The sequence below is a fragment of the Phyllobates terribilis genome, unplaced genomic scaffold (assembly GCF_046119375.1).
Source record: "Phyllobates terribilis strain yellow unplaced genomic scaffold, ASM4611937v1 Scaffold_2__4_contigs__length_985480577, whole genome shotgun sequence".
NCBI classification, from domain to species: domain Eukaryota; kingdom Metazoa; phylum Chordata; class Amphibia; order Anura; family Dendrobatidae; genus Phyllobates; species Phyllobates terribilis.
This window is the reverse complement of record NW_027362762.1, coordinates 652,046,113-652,068,104: the sequence shown is the minus strand read 5'-3', so window position 1 is coordinate 652,068,104 and position 21,992 is coordinate 652,046,113.

The window sequence follows — 21,992 nt, the reverse complement described above, 5'->3', positions numbered from 1 at the left end:
GTTGCAGATCCCAAAAAAGGATCATTTTGAACTTCTAGTTGAGAAGCCATTACTTCTTCACTTTAAAAATATCTAATCTCTTCCTGCTCTTTAAATAAAGGGATATTTTTTTGGAATGATTATGAAAAATGTATTAATTCTTCATTTAACAAAGAAAAAACTCTTCATACTCCCAAAACACGGATGAATTTTGCACCACCCCATGAGAAAAACCCATGGATTCTTCTATTTGAGCCACCTGTTTTTAAACACAAGCAAGCCAGGCATGTGACCCTAAAAAGGATAATTTTTTTAAACAGTTTCATTATTTAAGTTGGCTAAAAAGTAATTTAATGCAGTGTGTTGTTAAATAGGCACTTTGTTACCATTGGTTCATTTTTTGGAAAAAAATATAATTTGAATTTTGAAAGATCAATTTAGCAAATAGCCTATTTTACCGCTTGCTCCTATACATGTTAAATATAGTCTCACAGCATATACACTGCTCAAAAAAATAAATGGAACACTTAAACAACAGAAAATAACACTTAAATCAACAGCAACACTGATTGACAATCAATTTCACATGCTGTTGTGCAAATGGAATAGACAATAGATGGAAATTATTGGCAATTATCAAGACACACTCAATAAAGGAGTGGTTCTGCTGGTGGGGACCACAGACTACATCTCAGTACCAATGCTTTCTGGCTGATGTTTTGGTCACTTTTGAATGTTGGTTGTGCTTTTACATTCTTGGTAGCATGAGACGGACTCTACAACCCACATATGTTGCTCAGGTAGTGCAGCTCATGCAGGATGGCACATCAATGCGAGCTGTGGCAAGAAGGTTTGCTGTGTCTGTCAGTGTAGTGTCCAGAGGCTGGAGACGCTACCAGGAGACTGGCCAGTACACCAGGAGATGTGGAGGGGGACGTAGGAGGGCAACAACCCAGCAGCAGGACCGCTACCTCCACCTTTGTGCAAGGAGGACCAGGAGGAGCACTGCCAGAGCCCTGCAAAATGACCTCCAGCAGGCCACAAATGTGCATGTGTCTGCACAAACGGTTAGAAACCGACTCCATGAGGGTGGTATGAGGGCCCGACGTCCACAGATGGGGGTTGTGCTCACAGCCCAACATCATGCAGGATGCTTGTCATTTGCCACAGAACACCATGATTGGCAAAATCGCCACTGACGCCCTGCTCTTCACAGATGAAAGCAGGTTCACACTGAGAACATGTGACAGACGTGACAGAGTCTGGAGACACCGTAGAGAGCGATCTGCGGCCTGCAACATCCTTCAGCATGACCGGTTTGGCAGAGGGTCATTAATGGTGTGGGGTGGCATTTCTTTGGAGAGCCGCAGAGCCCTCCATATGCTCGAAAGAGGTAGCCTGACTGCCATTAGGTACCGAGATGAGATCCTCAAACCCCTTGTGAGACCATATGCTTGTGCGGTTGGCCCTGGGTTCCTTCTAATGTAGGACAATGCCAGACCTCATTTGGCTGGAGTGTGTCAGCAGTTCCTGCAAGATGAAGTCATTGAAGCTATGGACTGGCCCACCCATTCCCCAGACCTGAATCCGATTGAGCACATCTGGGACATCATGTCTCTCTCCATCCACCAACGTCACGTTGCACGACAGACTGTCCAGGAGTTGGCGGATGCTTTAGTCCACGTCTATGAGGAGATCCCACAGGAGACCATCTGCAACCTCATCAGGAGCATGCCCAGGCATTGTAGGGAGGTCATACGTTCACGTGGAGGCACACAATACTGAGCCTCATTTTGACTTGTTTTAAGGACATTACATCAAAGTTGGATCAGCCTGTAGTGTATTTTTCCACTTTAATTTTGGGGGTGACTCCAAATCCTGACCTCCATTGGTTAATAAATTTGATTTACATTGATGATTTTTCTTTGATTTTGTTGTCAGCACATTCAACTTTGTACGGAATAAAGTATTCAATGAGAATATTTCATTCATTCAGATCTAGGATGTGTTATTTGAGTGTTCCCTTAATTTTTTTGAGCAGTGTATATGTTTGATAAATCATATAGTAAAAGTTTTCACCCAAAACAATGAGAATTGGAATATTTTCTGCTTTTTATATTTCCCATTGTGAGAAAAAGGAAGTAATTCTATTTTTTTAGGCAGGAGAATGATGCTGGCACAGAAAGTGAGTAAATTTTAATGAAACAGTGCAAAAATGACATCATTTACTCAGAAATCATTAATTTGTCAGCATTAATATTTCAGCTACAACATTGCCTGTCATTGCATGCCTGCAGTGACTGATACATCTATAAAAGTATGCTGCTAATTTACTGAATATTTATGTATAGTGTCATTTGTAGAGGCTGAATTTATTTCAGCCAGCAATCAACTTTAGAATATGCTGAACAAAACCTCTAAAATATAAAAAAAAACATGATAGTGGAAAAACAATAGTCTGTGATTTAGCATGTTTAAAATGCATCACAGATCATGAGTGCTGGATATCTACAGTATATATCTAGAAGAAGAACCATCTATTTCTAATACCTTCATTGTAATGAACCAACTCTAGTTATGGGATCTAAGGGGTAAGGTTTCTCCATGTGGAGAGTGACAAGCCAGTTCTGGCACGCCATTATGAGGAGACTTAAACGCCTTGCATTCTCCTCTTGGAAATTAAATATGCAAATTGTCTCTTCTTGTCTCTACTTTAGTGCCACCTATTGGAACTAGCAAACCTACAAATCAATATTGACCCTTGCCACATGACTTAGGATAAAAGCCAAACCAGAATCTAAATTTGCAGACATGTTTTTTTGGGTTATTGCCCTTCGTCAGTGCAAAATATGAGATCTGATTTGGCTAGGTGAGAGGGCTAAGACTGGGATCTAAGGGGTAAGGTTTCTCCATGTGGAGAGAGACAAGCCAGGTCTGGCATGCCATTATGGGGAGACTTAAATGCCTTTCATGCTTCTCTGGGAAATTAAATCTGCAAATTGTTTCTTCAGGAAGAGAATTTGAACTCTAGTGCCACCTATTGGAAATTGCAATCATACAAGTCAATATCGACCTGTTAACGAGCCTTTCAATATAACTTAGGATATTATGATATTGGCCTCTCACCTATCCAAATCAGATTTCATACTTTGAACTGACGAGGGGCAATACCCCGCAACATCATGTCTGCAAATTGGGATTCTGGTTTGGCTTTATCCTAATTCATATTGCAAGACTCATTAAAAGGATGATATTGGCTTGTAGGATTCCTACTAGAGATGAGTGATGTTGTTCGGAAAACTTTTTCCAATCCCAAAGTCGGCATGAACATTGCACATTCGGATTTGTGTTTGGATTCTCGAGCATTTTCCTCAAAATCGGCAAAAATTGGACAAAGTTTGGTAAATGATCAGGTTTCCTCTAATACTTTTGTTAGGAGGACTTTGGCAAGGATAGTGGTGCTGTATGATGAGCGGGGGAGCGTGTTTGATCACAGGTACTGGCGCCGGGGAATTAACGGTACAGTTCGCGCTCTTCTCCTGCTGAAAGCAGCTCACATCATTGTCGGCTGCTCACACTGACATCAGAGCGAGCAGGGGACAATGATGGGAGTTGTCCTCATCACCTGCTGATTACATTCTGTTTAAAATTAAGAATTTAATAAAAAAAAACTGTGTGGGCTTCCGCCAATTATTTATAACCTGCAGAGGGAAAGCCGACCACTGGGGGTTTATATTACTAGCAAGGGAAAGGGGCCATTAGCCAAAGATGTTCCCTGGCTATTAATAACAGCTCACAGCTGTTTGATTAGCCATTACTAGCTAGATTACAGGGGGACCATAGAAAAAAATTAACGGGTTTCCCTATAAATTCTAACCAGCAAAGGTTAAACAGACAGCTGTTTTAGCCAGGGAAGGGGCCGTAGATACTAGCCCCCTCCGAGGCTCATAACATCAACTCTCAAACAATCTAGAAAAGGTGCATCCATAAGATTTGCGAATTCTGGCACTTAGCCTTCGCTCCTCCCACTTGTCTTGGAGTAATAGGGTTGGAGTTGATGTCATCTTTGTATTGGCAGCTGACATCAAACCCCGGTTAATAATGGAGAGGCATCTATAAGATGCCCCCATTACTAACCACATAGTTAAATAGTAGTGTTGAGCGAACATGCTCGACACTGCTCGGTACTCGCCCGAGCATCACGCTACTCGGGATGTTCGGTGAGCACCGAGCATTTCCGGGTTACTCGGGCGGGAGCTCGGGTCTCTGCCCTGCATGTTTGGCGCTCTTTACAGAGCCAATGAACATGCAGGGATTGCCAGCCAGTCACTGTAATGCTGCAGCCATGTTGGTTGTGGGCATTACAGTGATTGGCTGGCCGCACAGCGTGACTTCAAGAATTTAAAACCGGGCGCCGCCATCTTGGACACAGTCGCTCCGGATTAGACAGTGTAGGGACAGCACTGCTGATTTAGGGAGAGATATAAACTGCGAAATAGTTAGTGTAGGGTCTGTAAAGCCTGCCAGAACAAACAAACAGTCCTTTTCAGGACTAATATCCATCCCAGATACCAGGCAGGCAGGCTGAATAGGAGACACAGTGGTTATACCAGCAAACGCTGCATTACAGTCCTGTGTGCTCCTGTTGCTGAAATTGCTGGACTTAGCACCAAGTGTCGGGGGCCAGGAAAAATCCTTTTTTTTTCATCTAAATCCTCCTTTTTTTTCCTCCTTCACACTGTACAAATACCCATCTTATTAACCTTTTGATGTGTCCCCCCCCCCCCCAAAAAAAAGCGTGTTTCTGATTTTTCAGACACAAATATATCTGTTGAAAATAGTCTGGTGTAGACTAGAGAAACAGAAGTGTTGTTTTGCACTTCCACGGTTCAAACCTCTGTATTATCCATTTTAGGCCATTTGTATTTAAAAAAAAAACAGTTTGAGTGTGTCGCTCACTGTTCAGCCACAAATCTATATATTTAAAAAAGTCTGGTATACCCCAGTAACCAATAACTGTGGTTTTGCCATCCCACGGTAAAAAATCTCTATTATTCAGCTTTTGGTATTTTTTTCCGTAAAGAAAAACAGTAGTGTCTCCTGACTGTTGTGACACAAAAATATATCGGTTGAAAATAGTCTTGTGTAGGCCCGACATCCCAGTGTGGTTTCGCAGTTCCATGGGTCAAATCGCTGTACTGTCCAGTTTTGGGCCTTTGGTATCTAAAAAAAAAGCAGTTTGAGTGTGTCGCTCACTGTTCAGCCGCAAATATCTCTGTTTAAAAAAGTGTGGTATACCCCAGAAAACAATAACTGTGGTTTTGCCATCCCACGGTAAAAAATCTCTATTATTCAGCTTTTGGTAGTTTTTTCCGTAAAGAAAAACAGTAGTGTCTTTGGACTGTTGTGTCACAAAAATATATCTGTTGAAAATAGTCTTGTGTAGGCCCGACATCCCAGTGTGGTTTCGCAGTTCCACGGGTCAAATCGCTGTACTATCCAGTTTTGGGCCTTTGGTATCTAAAAAAAAAGCAGTTTGAGTGTGTCGCTCACTGTTCAGCCGCAAATATCTCTATTTAAAAAAGTGTGGTATACCCCAGTAAACAATAACTGTGGTTTTGCCATCCCACGGTAAAAAATCTCTATTATTCAGCTTTTGGTAGTTTTTTCCGTAAAGAAAAACAGTAGTGTCTCCTGACTGTTGTGACACAAAAATATATCTGTTGAAAATAGTCTTGTGTAGGCCCGACATCCCAGTGTGGTTTCGCAGTTCCATGGGTCAAATCGCTGTACTATCCAGTTTTGGGCCTTTGGTATCTAAAAAAAAAGCAGTTTGAGTGTGTCGCTCACTGTTCAGCCGCAAATATCTCTATTTAAAAAAGTGTGGTATACCCCAGAAAACAATAACTGTGGTTTTGCCATTCCACGGTAAAAAATCTCTATTATTCAGCTTTTGGTAGTTTTTTCCGTAAAGAAAAACAGTAGTGTCTCCAGACTGTTGTGACACAAAAATATATCTGTTGAAAATAGTCTTGTGTAGGCCCGACATCCCAGTGTGGTTTCGCAGTTCCATGGGTCAAATCGCTGTACTATCCAGTTTTGGGCCTTTGGTATCTAAAAAAAAAGCAGTTTGAGTGTGTCGCTCACTGTTCGGCCGCAAATATCTCTATTTAAAAAAGTGTGGCTTACCCCAGTTAACAATAACTGTGGTTTTCCTCTTCCACGGTTCTAAACTACTCTTTATTACCCTTTTTCCATTGATAGTGCAAGTGTAAGCTATTTTACTTCATTTACAATGGGCAAGGCGCGTGGCAAGGGACGTGGAAGTGGACGTTCTGGTGATGGTTCATGCAGAGGACGGGGCCGTGGCCAAGGTGAAAATGCGCCACAACCAACAGCCACATCTTCTCGCTCCCACTTCTTGACCGAATTACTAGGGAAGCAGAGAACAACACCAGTATTGAGAACTGATCAGTGTGAACAGGTTATTAATTGGATAGCAGATAATACTTCCAGTTACCTGGGCACCACCACCTCCGGTCTGTCTTCCACATGGTCAAGTTTTAGTAGCCGTGAGTCTCGACCGCATACTCCTCCTCACCCTGATGCTCCTTCCTCCCACCATGCAGAGTGTCGTCAGACAGCAAGTGATCCCACACTTGGAAACTCTGAAGAGCTGTTCACTGGTCCATTTCCATATTTGGGCCCCTCGCCTGATACGCTTGAAGTGGTGGAAGAGGAGATCCCATGTTGCGATGCCCAAATATTTGAACAGCCACGGCCACAGGAAGTCGACGTTGGCAATCTGTCACAAGAGGTGGACGATGACGAGACACAATTGCGAGGAAGTGAGGAGGAGGATCGTGGTGCGCAAGTGGAAGAGGAGGAGGTGGTGGATGATCTAGTAACTGACCCAACGTGGAAGGAGGACATGCAGAGTGAGGCCAGCAGCACACAGGGGGAGGGAGGCAGAGTACCCCAACAGGCAGGAAGAAGCAGTGTGGTGGCCGCAGTCAGAAGGCAGGCAACCGTTCCCCGTAACACCAACACGAGGGACGTTGCCAGTACAAGCGGTAGGTCTTCCAGAGTCTGGAAATTTATTAAAGACTCTGCTGATAACCCCAAAAAGGCCATATGTTCCACCTGCCATGCCAGCATCAGCAGGTGTGACAAAACTACCAACCCGACTTTGTGGGGCGAAACCCAGGGTCCACGACCAGTGTCAGCGGGTGTCACCACTGCTTCTTCCACTGTTGTGCGTGCAATAGAACCCCATGTTGTGTGTGCAAGGCGATCCCCTGTCCATACTGCATGTAAAGATACCCCCTCCTCTCAGTCTTCACTTGTTATGGCAGTTTCTCAAGAAACAGCATCAACGTCCACATCCACGTCCCACCGCAGCGTTCAATTGTCCATATCTCAGACCTTTGAATGAAAGCGGAAATTCACAGCTAACGCCCCACAGGCCACAGTCCTAAATTCGCACATTTCACGACTGCTTGTGTTGGAAATGCTGCCTTTTAGGCTGGTGGAGACGGAATCCTTCCGCAATCTTATGGCAGTGGCTGTCCCTCGGTACTCGGTCCCCAGCCGACACTATTTTGCCCGGTTTGCCATCCCCGCACTACACAAGCACGTGTCCCAAAGCATCTGCCGTGCCATCTACAACGCAGTTACTGGGAGAGTCCACCTGACAACGGACACGTGGACAAGTGCTTGTGGCCAGGGGCGGTACATCTCTCTGACGGCACACTGGGTAAACATAGTGGAAGCCAGGACCCAGTCGGACCTTGGGACGGAACACATCCTCCCCACACCGAGGATTGCGGGCCCTATGTTAGTCAGAGTTGCCCCCACAGTGTACAGCTCCTGCGCATCCTCCTCCTCCTCCTCCTCCTCATGTTCAGCCTCCATCTCAGATATCACCACATCGGTTACAAGCTGGAAACATTGCTGTACTGCCTCTGCCAAGCGGCAACAGGCTGTGCTGAAACTCATAAGCTTAGGTGATAAACCTCACACTGCTTGTGAGTTGTGGACAGCTGTGAAAGAGCAGGCAGATCTGTGGCTGAGACCGCTGAACCTACATCCCGGCATGGTCGTGTGTGACAATGGCCGTAACCTGGTGGCGGCTCTGAGGCGAGGTGAGATAACACACGTACCATGCCTGGCTCATGTGCTTAGCCTCGTGGTTCAGCGGTTTCTTAAATCATACCCCGAGTTGCCAGATCTGCTCTTGAAAGTACGCCGCCTGTCAGCTCATTTTCGCAAGTCGGCTACAGCTTCCGCCGCCCTTGCTGTGTTGCAGCAGTGTTTGCAGCTTCCGGCACACTGACTGGTGTGTGATGTCCCCACACGTTGGAACTCTACCCTCCACATGTTGCAAAGGATTTGTGAGCAGAAGAGAGCAGTTGGGGAGTACCAGCTGCAACAAGGCCGTCGATATTCAGGTCAGACTCCACACATAACACCTCAGGAGTGGACCTGGATGTCTGACATATGTACCATTCTGACAAACTTTGAGGAGGCCACCAAGATGGTGAGTGGCCATCATTAGTGTCAGCATCCCACTTGTCTGTCTTTTGCAACGCTATCTGCAGAGAATTAAAGAGGAGGCATTGCAGCCAGAGTATGATGAGATGGATCAAGAAGCCGTAGCGGACGATTACACACAGCCCAGCCTCATCTCATCCCAACGTGCATTGGGGGACAATGAGGGAGAGGAGGAGGAGGAGGAAGAACAGGAGCTTCTATCATGCGTTGTAGACGGTAGTACCTGTACAAGTGTCATACCGTCGGTTCAGCGTGGGTGGCCTGAGGACAGGGGGGAGGAGGAAGAGGAGGAGGAGGAGGAGAGCATGGTCAGTCGTCATCTTGGTGAGGACACGGAAATCTTGCCCGTTACCAGTCTGGCACGCATGGCTGACTTTATGTTACGCTGCCTTAACCGTGACCCTCGCATTGTCAAAATGTTGGGTGACAGTCATTACTGGTTGGTGACACTTGCAGACCACCGCTACAAGGAGAACTTTCACTCTCTTATTCCTGAGGTGGAGAGGTCTACAAAAATGGGGCAGTACCAGAAGGCCCTTGCTGCAGAACTCTTAAAAAAATTCCCATCTGAACACGCTAGCGGCAGAGGTCACAGTTCGTTGCCCAACCAAGGCGTACAGGCGAGAGAGATGCAACTCCAATCCAACAGAGGCAGGGGAACACTGACAACGTTCTGGGACAGTTTTCTGACACCCGCCCAGCTTACAGGCCCTGAGGCACGGGGTACTCTCACAAGGAGTGGAAAGTTTCAAAAGATGGTGAGGGAGTACCTTGCTGACCATACCAGCATCCTCCATGATTCCTCTGAGCCTTTTAATTATTGTGTATCCAAGCTGGACACTTGGAATGAACTTGCTCTGTACGTCTTGGAGGTCCTGGCCTGCCCTGCCACTAGCGTGTTATCGGAGCGTGTTTTTAGTGCCGCTGTGGGAATTATAACTGATAAGCGCACTCGCCTGTCAACTGACAATGCTGACAAGCTGACCCTTATCAAAATGAACAAGGGCTGGATTGGGCCAGACTTCTCATCACCACCAAATGACAGCAGAGTAACATAAAGTCAAAGCCACTGTGTTATTTCGGGAGGTGTATTCACATGCACCGCTTCACACCCACACATGGGTATACGCTTCCTCGTTTCGGCTGTTTTATCTTCTTCTTCTTATCCTCAGCCTCCACCACCACTATACCACCAGGGTACCAGCATTGCAAGTTCCTCCGTCCTTATTTTTGGCAGCTTTTGCTTGCAAGGCATAAGCAAATACTATGGGACACCCACTCCCCAATAATGGGACTTATGTTTGTAATATGCTGTACTGCATGGCTCTTGTAAGGGGCATTGCAAGTTGCTCCGCCCTAATTTTTGGCAGCTTTTGCTTGGAAAGCATAAGCAAATACTATGGGAGTCCCACTCCCCAATAATGGGACTTATGTTTGTAATATGCTGTACTGCATAGCTCTTGTAAGGGGCATTGCAAGTTGCTCCGTCCTATTTTTTGGCAGCTTTTGCTTGCAAGGCATAAGCAAATACTATGGGACACCCACTCCCCAATAATGGGACTTATGTTTGTAATATGCTGTACTGCATGGCTCTTGTAAGGGGCATTGCAAGTTGCTCCGTCCTAATTTTTGGCAGCTTTTGCTTGCAAGGCATAAGCAAATACTATGAGAGACCCACTCTCCAATAATGGGACTTATGTTTGTAATATGCTGTACTTCATGTGACGCGCCCCCTGGGCCGTGTATACACGTGTGTGGGATATCCGGTGCCGGGTCTCTGGGGTCTGTAGTCTCCGTGGCGGTGACCCGGTCCCGTGGTTCAGGCTGGTAAAACCAGTGGCAGTCTTTCTTAGGTTTTGAGGTTAATTGTCCGACTGCGCCACCCGTGGATTGCGGTCAGGGAGTACCACCACTGCGAGGCAGACCGCTGAGGCTGGTGTTGTGCGCGCAGCAGAGAATGGGATAACTCCCCATGGGAGGAGTATAGCCTCAGGGTAGTGAGTGTGGATGATGGGGGTGATGGTGCACGAGCGCAGTAGGAACGACTCAGAGTCTTTGCAGTGCAGTTCAGGGTCTTTACTGATGATTATAAGGTAGACCCTCCCGGGAGTACTGGCTAGCATAAGAGGCCTGGTCAGTCTGTGAGCAAGCAGGAGTTCCCCTGGCCAGGTAGAGTTGTAGGCCTCCCCGTCTGTCAGCTCTCTTCCTGGCTACCTTTCTGTAAGCGGGTAGAAGTAGCCCACGTCCCTGAGTGTACCGTGTAGTGCTCACCCGTATGGCTGGTGACTTGGGGCCTTCTGTTAGCCTCAGCTCCACGACGGCGGTGCTGGTCCCTTGCTTGTGACTGAGCCTCCAGGCTTCTATGGCCAGAGGACCTGAAGTCCCCTGCCGGCTGGTTTCTGCTGCTGGATATATAAGTCCTCACAGCCTCGGACTCCTGTGGCCGGTTCCTATTGTCTTCTGCCAGGGCGAGCTCTGCTCAGCTTCCAGCCCCTGGTCTTTAACTCCTAGCTCCTACAGAGCTCCTTGCTGTTACTTTCCCTTGCTCTCACTCTGACTCTGACTGTTCTCTGTTCTCTGACTCACTCAACCCCGCCCCAGATCCAGTTTATAAGGGCAGAATTCTCCCCTCCCAGGTCTGGGGCAGGAGGATGTTGCATGTTTAAGGGATCCTGACCAGGAAACTTCCCCCTTGCTCTCCGACGTAATATCTCTATTACTGTGGTGACCAGACCCCTGGGATGCCACACATGGCTCTTGTAAGGGGCATTGCAGTTCCTCATAATTTTTGGAAAGCCTTCCATTCACTGCTTAGGCTAACAGTGCACAGGAGATACAGTTGTTATAAATGGAAAAAAAGGCTTAGTTAATGCCCTCTGACCTCCATGTCATTTCCAAGGGGCATTGGAGTGCCTCAAAATTTTTGGTAGGCATTGCACTCCCTGTATGCCCTATAACTGTGTAGCCAAACCGCTCCTTTTGTTACAGAAACATATCCTACAAGACATATCTGGTTGACTGGCCTGATATTGATGTGAATGGTCCCTGTTCCTCCTGCTCTTTCTCCTTTGCCACTACCTCATCCATCATTTATCACCTGAAGCTTTGTTTTAACGGGAGTCATAGAACTTGGATAGTAGCAGGAAAACATCCAGCAATCCTCGGAGGAGGTAGGATCTGCGCCAAAACGCTGACCACCTCAGGCCTAGCCGCTACTACATACATGCACTTGCATTACAACAAAACAAAGCAGATACTAACTTCTATCATCCTCATCATGCTCCTCACCTTGGCACTCTCAACTCCCCTGATGGAGAAGCCAGGGCCCACCGGAGGAGTCTGATAGTCCGGTGGGCTCGGCCAATGCTGCCCTAAAGCAGGCCAGGCTAAGAAAAGTGTGGGAAAGGTTACCGGGACAAATAGGTGTGGCTGAGGACCGAGTATGGACACCCGGCCACCCCCTGGAGGCTGGGGAGCAAGCGGGGACACTCGGCCACCAGGCGGCTGGGGACTGAGTATGGATACCAAGTCGCCGACACAGCCATGGCGTGGTGGCCAGATTCCGCCTCCACATGCCTAAAAGGCCCAATTTAAAGTGCAAGCAAGCAAGTAGTATGGTATTGCAGCCTGGGGGTGGGTGGGTGGCAGGCTGCATACTTGCGCTTGCATTGCAAGGAATGGGAGAGGTACAATTGAACACTGCCCTGGGACAAGGACTTGAATGGGGATAGTTGCAAGTCTGCAACGACAGATGCAAGGTGGGAGGCATCTTCGCATGTACCATGAACAGTGGTTTGGCATGCACACACTACAGCGGAATAGGCTCTCCTTCCCACTAAATGCACTGGGAAGGGCACAGGTAATGTTTTGGTATACGCGCTTAATCTTATGTATAAGGCACACCAGGACAAATAGGGGCGGCTGGGGACTGAGTATGGATACCTCGCTGCCGAAGCAGCCATGAGGTAGTGGCCAGCTTCGGCCTCCTCCAAACTAAAAGGCCCCATTTCAAGTGCAAGCTAGCAGTATGGAATTGCAGTCTGGGGGTGGGTGGGTGGCAGGCTGCACACTTACACTTGCATTAAAAGAAAACATAGCAGATGCTAACTTCTGTCATCATCATCATGCTCCTCACCTTGGCACTCTCACCTCCACCGATGGAGAAGTCAGGGCCCACTGGAGGAGTCTGGTTCTCTGGTGGGCTTGTCCAATGCTGCCTAAAGCAGGCCGGGCTAAGAAAAGTGTGTGGGGGGATGTTCCAAGGAGAAATAGGGGCGGCTGGGGACCGTTTATGGACACCCGGCTGCCCCCAGGCGGCTGGGGACCGTGTGTGGACACCCGGCCGCGGGGCGGCTGGGGACTGAGTATGGACACCCGGCCGCCGGGCGGCTGGGGACTGAGTATGGTTTCCAGGCCGCCAACACAGCCATGACGTGGTGGCCAGATTCCGTCTCCACATGCCTAAAAGGCCCAATTTCAAGTTCAAGCAAGCAAGCAGTATGGTATTGCAGCCTGGGGGTGGGTGGGTGGCAGGCTGCATACTTGCGCTTGTATTGCAAGGAATGGGGGAGGTACAATTGAACACTGCCCTGGGACTAGAACTTGCATGGGGATAGTTACAAGTCTGCATCTTCTGAAGCGGCAAGGATCACTTATGATGGGCACACTTTTAGACAGTGACCTGGGACTCAGAGATGCTTCCAGGGGTCTTCCCCATGCTGTTCCAATGTCTTTTCAGCACTTTATGCATGTGTCACACAGCACATGGCCAGATAAGGTTGTAAAATGTTAAAATGACATTTCCCGGTGAATGCATTTGTCATAGTTGAAAGCAATACAAAAGTGCAAAAACGCATAAAAAATGCTACTTGTGAACATAGCCGAAGGTGTGGAGGAGTATTTTTGTTTTTGGTCATTTATTTTAATTTATACACAAGTCTTTTCCCTGGAAAGGATGTTCCTTAACATATTTCACAGGAAAAAAGTTTCACTTTCGTTTTTGAACGTTTTATTGTGAGCCCGTAAAAGTGGCTTAATACCTCTGACCACGTTGTTGACAGCAGTGACCTGGGGTTCAGAAATGCTTCCTGGGGCGATCCCCATGCTGTCACCATGTCATTTGAGCACTGTCACTATCGTTTTGGGCACTTGTTAGGCTTTTAAAAGACTGCTGGGGGTGCCACCGCAAAAATGCTCGAGTCTCCCATAGACTAACATTGGGCTCGTTGCTCGGGTCGAGCACCCGAGTATCACGGCGAGCTCGGCCTGAGCTTCGAGCACCCGAGCATTTTAGTGCTCGCTCAACACTATTAAATAGTTAAATAAAATACAAACACCCAGAATAAATTCATTTATTTGAAATAAAAACAGAGTCCTTTATTGAATCTACATTAACTAAAAAGGCTTAAAACAAACTCCTGTAAAAAAAATGAAATAATAAAGCAACATAACCCTCACCTGTCATCGATGTGAAGATATTAATCCATTTGTCCTGCGACTGGTCTAGCTTTTCTTCATCAGGCTGCATTGTTGCATGATGTGACTATACGGCCTGCCATTCTGCAGAGACACTTGCGCAACTCAGTGCCTCACGGTGACAGGAAAATTGTGAGCGATGTTCATATCCAATGAACACTGTTCACCTCACTAACGTTCTCATGCTTACGGTGCCGTCAGAAAGGTGAGCGGAGTTCAGAGTCAATGAACTCCTTTCAATTCAATGTCGTCAGCACGAGTGCAGTGAGAACTTTCCCACGGCACTTGCACTGACATAAACGCAGCCTCAGTTGCCGGCAGTTTTCAGCCTGGAATGTTGCATCTTGGCACTGTCCAGGTTAAAAACTGTTTCTCGCAGACATGGATTATGACGTGGGACTGAACGTCAGACAGGTGAGGGATATGGTTGTTTTTTATTTTTGTAGGAGACCAGGGCTTCAATGCAATGGGCACTAGGTGAGCATTTTTGTTGATTATTATTTTATGTTTTTTGAATGAGACGATGGCTTCAATGGATGGGGTGCTAGGTGAGTATAACTGTGTTTGTTATTTTTAACTAAAAAAGTAAAAGTGTGTTTTTGTTATTTCAAAAAAAGGATTTTTTTCTGGCTGTGTCTTTATTTCACAAATTTTACTATGAGGTTAGTAATGGGCGAGTCTTATAGACGCCACTCCATTACTAACTCCTGGGCTTCATGTCAGCTGCCAATACAAAGCTATCTAACGTGATGAAATAATCCATACTGTCCTACACTGATCTCACTTGTAGAACTGTCACATCAGCAGATGTGACTGTTCTACAGGACAGCCGGCTACACACTGACACAGGCAGTGTGAAGTGCTAAGCTGCTGTGAGAGAGGTCACAGGAGTTCACCAGCTGATGAGCTCCGGTGATCTCACTTACGGCACCACTGCTCACAGATGTGGTGCAGCAAGTAAGATCACCAGAGTTCATCAGCTGACCTCTCTCAAGGAAGCTCAGCGCTATACACTGCGGGAGCGATTACACTCCAGTCAGTGTGCAGCTGGCGGCCAGGTAGAACAGTGACATCAGCCGATGTGACTGTTCTACAAGTGAGATCAGTGTGGAACAGTATGGATTACCTGGATTATGGCAAAAAAGGTGAGTATTATGGTGGTTTATTATTTTTTATTTTTTACAGAGGCCAAGGGCTTCAGGAATTAGGTGTAGGTGAGCATTACTGTGTTTTTTATTTTTATTTAAATATTTATTTATTAATTTTAACTTATTTTTTACTTGGAACACAGGCACCGGCTGATGAATACTCCCATCAGTGGTGTCTGCGCTTGCTGTTTACAGTGACAGCAGGCGTTGGCTGATGGAAGTAGTAGTCTCATTAGCCAATGCCTGTGACTCACGGCAAGCTTTTTACTGTGGGTCAAAGTCACATCTGCGGTATCACGCTGACATCTGACAGCGTGATCCTGCAGCGTTCAGTCCGGTAGTAACAATCAGAGTCCCTGTTTCCTGCGCTGTCACGGATGTTCGGGCCCCCCATTAGGGTTCAGGATCGGGTACCCGAATACAAACTTTTAATAGCTGTTCAGCTGAACCCGCCAAACCTGAACATCCAGGGGTTTGCTCATCTCTAATTGCTACTTCTACTTCCAATAGGTGGCACTAGAGTTCAAGTCCTCTTCCTCTCTGAAGAGACAATAATTTGCAACTCTAGTTATGACACAGTTTCCTGTTGCTATCCTCCATTGTTATCCAAATAATAGTTTCAAAATTTTAAGGTTTCAAGAAGACACAAAGTGCATCGACTTCAACCTATAACCTAATATGTTGATCGAGAGGAGGAAAAACCCCATGAGGTAGATGCTATTTGCCCCATTTCAGGGGAATAATTTCTTCAAGACTTCACGTATTGCAGACTAGTTCCCTGGATCAACATCCTTTTGTAGAATCTAGTACCCATAACATGTGAGATTATATTTATCTAAAAAACAATCTAGATCCTTCTTGAACTTGTTTAGTGAATTGATCATTAGTAGTGATAAGCGAGCACTGAAATGCTTGGGTACTCATTGCTCGGGTTGAGCAAATTGAAATGCTCGAGTGCTCAGTCTGATCAACGAGCCCAATGTGAGTCTATGGGAAACTCGAGCATTTTTCCGGCGGCCCCCCCGGCGGTCTGCAGAGGGCCTAAATATTTCCAAAATCAATGGGAACAGTGCTCAAATGACATGAGAACAGCATGGGGAAGAACTCTGGAAACATCTCTGACTCCCAGGTCACTGCTGTCAACAATGTTGTCAGAGGTACTTTGCCACTTTTACAGACTCACAATAAAACATATAAAAATGAAACCAAAATAGATTTTCCTAGGAAAATGTTAAGGAACATCCTTTCCAGGATAATGACTTGTATATAAGGCAAAATAAATAACCAAAAAAAAAACTGCTCCTCCACACCTTGGCCTATGTTCACACGTAGCGTTTTTGATGCGTTTTTGCAGTTTTACATTACTTTCAATGGAGAAAAATGCATTCACGGGGAAATATAATTTTAACATTTCACTACCTTATCTGGCCATGTGGTGTGTGAGACATGATCAGACACATTCATACAGTGCTGAAAGGACATGGGAACAGCATGGAGAAGACCTCTGGAAACATCTCTGACTCCCAAGGCAATGCCTAAAACTGTGGTCATCTCATAAAACCTGATCATATATTACTGCAGTAATAATAAAGACATTTTTGGCAATGTGACAAATCTTAAACTTCATTTAAAATGGACAAGGTATGTGTCAAGGGATAGGGAAGTGGACGTTATGGTGATGATGATAGTGCACGAAGAGGCCCTGGGCAAGATGAAACTGTGCCTGCTGAGGGAGCACAACAAATACCCACGTCATGTCGAACTACCTTCCTGGCCCAATTTCTAGGGGGCTGCGGAACACCACTATTGAAGCCAGAGCAGTGTGAAAAGGTTGTTGGTTTCCACCACCACCACATTATGTTCCACATGGTCCAGTCTCAGTAGATGTGAGTCTTTACCACATTATTATTATTACTTTATCGCCATTTATTCCATGGTGCTTAACATGTGAAAAAGGGGTATACATCGCAAAAAACTATTCCAATAATCTTGAACAAAAATGTGACAGCGACTGGTACAGGAGAGGAGAGGACCCTGCCCACGAGGGCTCACAGTCTACAAGGGAAGGGTGAGTATACAGTAGGTGAGGATAGAGCTGGTCATGCAGCAGTATGGTGTAGCGAGGGTTACTGCAAGTTGTACACATGTCAGAAGAGGTGCATCTTCAGGTGTTTTTTGAAGGTTTCAACAGTAAGCTAGAGTCAGAAATGGTGGGGTAGTTCCAGAGAAGGGGGAGGCATGGGAGAAATCTTGTGTGCGATTGTGGGAAGAGGAGATAAGAGGGGAGTAGAGAAGGAAATATTGTGAACATCAGAGGTTTTGTACAGGCAAGTACCGGGAGACTAGGTCACAGATGAATGGAGGAGACAGCTTGTGGATTGCTTTGCATGCCAAGGTTAGGGTTTTGAACTGAAGTCTCTGGGCAATGGAGAGCCAGTGAAGAGATTGACAGAGAGGAGAGGCCAGGGAATAGCGAGGGGACAGGTTGATTAGTTGGGCAACAGAGTTTATAATAGATTGGAGGAATGATAGAGTGTTAGAAAGGAGGCCACAGAGCAGGAGGTTGCAGTCGTCAAGAAGGGAGATGATGAGGGCGTGCACTAGTGTTTTTGTAGATTCGTGGTTGAGGAATGTGCGGATCCGGGAGATTTTTTTACTTGGAGTCGGCATCTTCCTCTTCCTGATCCTCCTTCCTCCCACCATTCCGAATGCCCTGAGACAACTGATCCCACACTCTGAAGAGCTCTTTGGTCATCTTTCCATTTATAGATTCTGGCCTCTTGCTCGGTCTGCTCAGAAGTGGAAAGATCTTGGATATGTTGTTTGAAGGAGAGATTAGACTCCAGGGTTACCCCTAGAGCTGTTCACTTTTCCATCAATAGATTCGGGCCTCTCGACCGGCCAGCTTCAAGCAGGACAACAGAAGATCGCATGTAGATATTTGAGCACCCATGGTCACCCGAAGGTGACAGTGGGAAAGTGCAATTACTGTCGCAAGAGGTGGATAATTATGAGACACAATGGACAATGTGCCTCCCTCCGCACATAATATCTGATGAGTGGGCATGGATGTCTGACATCTGCGCCATCCTCCAGATGTTATGGTGGCATCACCTAAAGGAAATTGCAAAGTCAGGTATAGGTAGGTTAGTAGAGGGAGGAAACCGAAGGAGTTCATTTTTGGAGATATTAAGTTCAGGCTTTTGTTGAAGAATTATAACAAAAAAAAAGTCCCATCTGACAACGCAGGTGGCAGAGGCCACAGTCAAACAGTTCATTGGACAACCAAGGAGTACAAGCAAGGGAGACACAAACCAGATGAGGCAGAGGCAGGAGAACACTGTCAAAGGTCTGGGACAGTTTTCTCAGACCCCTCCAGTGCCCAGGCCATGATACATGGGGTAGTCTGGCAAGAAAGGAAACGTTTTGGAAGATGCAAGCTGGACACGTGGCATAAACTGTCTTTCTACTCCTTGGAGGTCCTGGCCGCTAGCGTTTTGTCAGAGATGGTTTTTAGTGCCACCAGGGGCATTATAACTGATAAAACTGATAGGCGCATCCACCTGTCAACTGAAAATGCTGACAGGCTGACTCTTATAAAAAATGAACAAGGACTGGGTGGGGTCAGACTTCTCTCAACACCACCAGATGATAGAATCAAACATAAACTCAAATCCAGTGCTTATTTTTTGGGGGGTCTATTCCCATGCACCCCTTCACAACAAGACATGGGTATATTCTTCAGGAATTGTTCTGTTTTATGTCTCTCTCCTCCTTCTCCTCATCCTCCACCACCATACCACCAGGGAGACCGTGATGCCACACTCACATAATTATTTTAAGGGTGTTTCTGATTAGAGACGAGACAATATTTCAGTATTCGTTTCAGATTACAAATGCCGTTTTTGCAATATTCACCAATGTAATTGTATATAACAAACTGTGAGGAAAACAATGGCCTGGGAGGGGTATATTGATAATGTATTTACAAAATGGGGAGAACCCCAAAAGAGACCCCTCTCTAACAAGCCATAAAACTTAGCTTTTATTTTGTATTTGATTAAAAACAAGGGTATATAAAAAAACTTTGTCCCTAATCTGCCTTTAGTATTTTATAGTGGTATTTGTATTTCTACATACACTTAGCGGCACCCGGGTGCCTTCATTCAAATGGCAGAATAGGACAAACTGTATTCATAGCATAAGTCCCCCCAACATGTTTCACCGTATATGGGGCGTCATCACGGGATGGGACACTGGCAAAGATCTATTCTGCTATTTTTTTGAATGAAGGCGCTAAGTGTATGTAAAAATACGAATACCACTATACAATACTAAAGGCGGATTAGGGACAAAGTTTTTTATATACCCCTAGGCGTTTATATACCCAGGGCTGCTTCTCCATCGGGAGAGTTCATGATAGCGCAAACTTTGCAGCTGCTATGGGGCTCTTGAGTGGGGGAGAAAGGTGGGCCCTCAGAATCAAATCCTTTGGTGGACCCAATGTTTTTCAGTCTGACACTGCTTCTTGGAGAGAGTTGTATTTCACCACAGTTTTTATACTAAAAAGATCTTACTTTGTTTTTATTTTATTTTTTGTATATGTCTTTTCAAATGTGTATTGGAATTCATCCTAATTTTTGGCAACCCTTGAAATTGCTGCATATGCAATAACAGTATAGGAGACAAACTTCTTATTAATGGAAAGGACAATTAGATTCAATATTCTAGAATATTCACTGTTGGTGCCACCCAAAAAAATCAAAATCTAATCTATTCCCTATCGATAATGCTGTTAGATGCATTTACAATAGGGACAGGTGCTGCTAGGTGATATCATCACCAGCTACTGAGTGTTCATTCGGGTCTTCCACAGTCCATAACTTTATTTTTTTTTTAATTTCTTTGGCCTTATATACAAGTCATTACCTTGGAAATAATGTTTCTTAACATTTTTTCCATTTTAGCTTGTTTTTTGTATGTTTTTTTTTGTCAGTCCGTAAAAGTGGCCGTAATACTCTGACAACATTGTTCACAGATTTGCTATTTGTCAGCAGCAAACTGTGAATAGGTTTGAACTCACAACTGCAATACTTTAAATGGAGTGTAATATTTGACATGCTCACAATAATTGCTGGATTATAAGGGCAATCATATGGGATAACGTCTGATGGCCACGGTTTCAGAAAGTCGAATAATAGTATGGTATTTGTCAGCAACAAAGTGTCAATTGGTTCAACAAAACACAAGTGGCTAACTTTAAATGGAGTGGAATATTTGACATGCTCCACAAAATTTCTGTATTATTACGGCAGTCATATGGATCACGTTCGTCTGATCATTGAAAAAAATCCTCTGCTTCCACAATATAGTAATATGAATAAAACTAAAAAAATCTGGCTGTATTCTGCGAACAAGCAAATGGAGCAGCAAAATTGTGTACATTGACACACCGCTACAATCTATAAATGGAGGACAATATTTTCCACGTTCACTACAAATGGCTGGATTTGAACCACAGTTATATGTGATACGTGTGACAGAGAACCACGGTTTTAAATAACTATTCTTCACAGAGACCTAGTGTGAATAGCTTGACCGACACACTGCAACAAAATGGAAATGGAAGGCAGAAATGGCTGATTTTGGAACAGTCTTATAGGTGATGTGTCTGACAAAGAACCACGGTTTTAAATAGTGGGTCTGTAGTTTACTAATACTAGTCTTCACAGAGACCTAGTGTGAATAGCTTGACCGACACACTGCAACAAAATGGAAATGGAAGGCAGAAATGGCTGATTTTGGAATGCTGTTATATGTGATACATCTGACAGAGAACCACGGTTTTAAATAGCAGGCCTGTAGTTTACTAATACTATTCTTCACAGAGACCTAGTGTGAATAACTTGACCAACACACTGCAAGAAAATGGAAAAGAGGCCAATATTTTCCACGTTCAGTTCAAATTTCTGGATTTTTATCACTGTAATATGGAAAAGATCTGGCTGTATTCTGCAGTGCTAACAAGCAGATGGAGCAGAAAAATGGTCTACTCTGGATTGCTTTTTAAGAAAATAACCAGGATTAAGATAAAAAAAAGATTGCCCTGGCCACGGATACCTGCAGCTATGTCTACAAATATTTGTCACACCAGGATCACTCAGAAGTTGAACATGCAATGGACCCTCTTGTGCTGTATCATGCACTGCAGTCTGTCACATACCCTGCCTGCCTTGTTTTTGTAAGCAATGACCAGGACTAAGATAAAAAAAAATTGACCTGGCCCCTGATATCTGGGGCAATGTCTACAAATATCTGTAAGAACAGCAGCAGCAGGAATGTGCTATGGACCCTCTTGCACTATATGCACTGCAGTCTGCCACATACACTGCCTAACTCTTGCTATCAACACTGAATATATGCAGCTGTATTAGTCCTCAGAAGGACTGTTAGTTCAGATGGATATATAGATATGTTGGGGAATACCTATACTAACTATAAAGAAGCAAATCTCTCCCTCACTCAGCAGCAGCTCTCCCTACTCTGCCTGGTTCTGGGGTAGACTGTGACGAGCAAAGCAGCGCCAGATCTTATATAGACCTGATGACGCTGTGCGGCCAGCCAATCACTGTAATGCCCACAACCAACATTGCTACGGCATTACAGTGCGTGGCAAGAAATCCCTGCATGTTTATTGGCTCTCTAAAGAGCGCCAAACATGCAGGGCAGGGACCAAGTTCCCACCCGAGCAACTTGGAATTACGAGCCGAGCTTGTCAAACACCGTGATGCTCGGGCAAGTACTGACCAGTTACGAGCATGTTCGCTCATCACTGAT